The sequence below is a fragment of the Vigna umbellata genome, chromosome 10 (assembly GCF_029865625.1).
Source record: "Vigna umbellata cultivar VRB3 chromosome 10, Vumbellata_1.0, whole genome shotgun sequence".
Taxonomy (NCBI): domain Eukaryota; kingdom Viridiplantae; phylum Streptophyta; class Magnoliopsida; order Fabales; family Fabaceae; genus Vigna; species Vigna umbellata.
In genome coordinates, this window is record NC_142174.1 from 6,387,161 (window position 1) to 6,389,531 (window position 2,371).

The following is a 2,371-nucleotide window of genomic DNA, read 5'->3' on the forward strand; positions in this document are numbered from 1 at the left end:
AAAAGGTTTTTAGCACAAGGACGATGCGTGCGATCTCACATGTGCTTAACCTTTTAAAACATATTTTTGTAATTTTACTTAAAAAAGGGAAAAGGTTTTTAGCACAAGGATGATGCGTGCGATCACACATGTGCTTAAACCTTTAAAATATATTTTTTGTAATTTTAGAAAAGAAGAAGAAAAGGTTTTAGCACAAGGACGATGCGTGCGATCACACATGTGCCTAAACCTTTAAAATATATTTTTTGTAATTTTAGAAAAGAAGAAGAAAAGGTTTTAGCACAAGGACGATGTGTGCGATCACACATGTGCCTAAACCTTTAAAATATATTTTTTGTAATTTTAGAAAAGAAGAAGAAAAGGTTTTAGCACAAGGACGATGCGTGCGATCACACATGTGCCTAAACCTTTTAAAATATTTTTGTTAATTTTATTTTTTTATAAGTAAAATTATTATATATATATTTTGAAATAAGTGGATATTTAAAAGAAATAAATAAAATAAAATGAAATGAAATAAGATGAATAAAAAGGCAAATAAATAAATAAATAATAAATAAAAACAAAAAATGGGGTGCCAAAATAAATAAAATTCTGATGACAGATTGGGCCAAAGCCCAAGTGGAAAAAGGGGCTCGACTTAGAAGAAAGGGGGGTGGCAGAGGAGAAACGGTTAGGACGAGCGCCAGAATATGGAGTGACCTTCACGAGCGCTATTTGCTTCTTGAACGAAAGCTTAAAACCGAACGCTTGGAGACAAACGTCATTGAGACCGAGCGTTCAAACGAAGACCGAACGTTTATTAAACAATATAACCGAACGCTTACTAACACATTACACGACCGAACGTTCACTAACACAAAACAAAACCGAACGTTCACATATAACATGACAGAACGTTCACATAACATGACCGGACGTTCACATGAAGACCGAACGTTCACATGAAGACCGAACGTTCATTAAAACATTATGACCGAACAGTTGACTCTTTGTATGACCGAACGTCCTAAAGATCTGAATGGCCGAACGGTTGAATAGTGGACTCTTGAGAACGACCGAACGGTTGAAGCTGAAAATTGCCGAACGTCCTAAAGGTCAGTATGGACGAACGTTCGAATAAGGCAAAGTACGAATGGTGGAGGACGAACGTTCGTGAAAGTTAAAGGACGAACGGTTGCATGCACAGTTGATGGCGAACGGTCGCGTAGGATACAGGAAGAACGTTTGAAAGGGGAAAAAACGAACGCGCACGGTCGAAAAGGCTCAAGGTTAACGAGCGCTCGTTCGTGAGAAGGTTGAATGGTCAGTCGAGAACAGCTTAAGGTTAACGAGCGCTCGTTCGTGAGAAGGTTGAATGGTCAGTCGAGAACAGCTTAAGGTTAACGAGCGCTCGTTCGTTTGGATAACGAGCGTCCGTTGGTAAGAAGGTTGAAAGGACGTTGGGAAAGGGGCTGAATGACGAGCGTTCGTTGGGGAATTGGCGAACGGACGCTGGGAAACGGGCTGAATGACGAGCGTTCGTTGTGGACGAGCGTTCGTTGGGAAGATGAGGCGGGATGACGAACGCTCGTTATGGACGAGCGTTCGTTGGGTGATATGACGAACATACGTTGAGTACAGGAGGGTAGATGACGAGCGTTCATTGGATGATGTGACGAACGGACACTGAGAAGAGGAGGCTGGTCGACGAGCGCTTGTTGGGACGAGCGTTCGTTTGGAAGATGAGGCGGGATGACGAACGCTCGTTATGGACGAGCGTTCGTTGGGAAGATGTGGGAAATGGAGGCCGAATGACGAGCGTTCGAAAAAAGGCCGAAAAACGTGCGTTTATTACGGGCTTGGCCCACCCGGGTGGTTTCTAACCTAGAATTCCCCTAGGGGTTCTCTCACTCTACACTCAATGCTGCCTCCCTCCATCGAGACCCAGGTCTCTTTCTCTCTGACCAGGAAAAGCTAGGGCTGGGAGGCACGCCCCGCCACCTCCGAACCAAACCAGCCACCACGACGAAGATGGGCACCGCGTTACTGCCCCCTCTGGACCAGCCACCACGTCACGTCGCGTCTCGATCCGGCCACCCAGGGAGGGGTTCCTCTCCGGCGTCTCTGCACCGCGCCTGCCTAACTGGCCGTCGCCTCTCGTTCCAACCCTTCCTCTCTTTCCTCTTGTTGTTTTCTTGACTGTACAATGGGCTATGTGTGTGGATGTTGTTCGGTGGTGACGAAGGTGAAGGGTGATTCGGAGATGAAGATGATGAAGTGGCGAGCGGCGATGATTGCGTGAAGGAGGATGACGGGTTCACGGGGTGATGGGCAGACGTTGGAGGTATAGTGGATGGCGGAGTTGAAGATGATGAAGATGAATATGAAG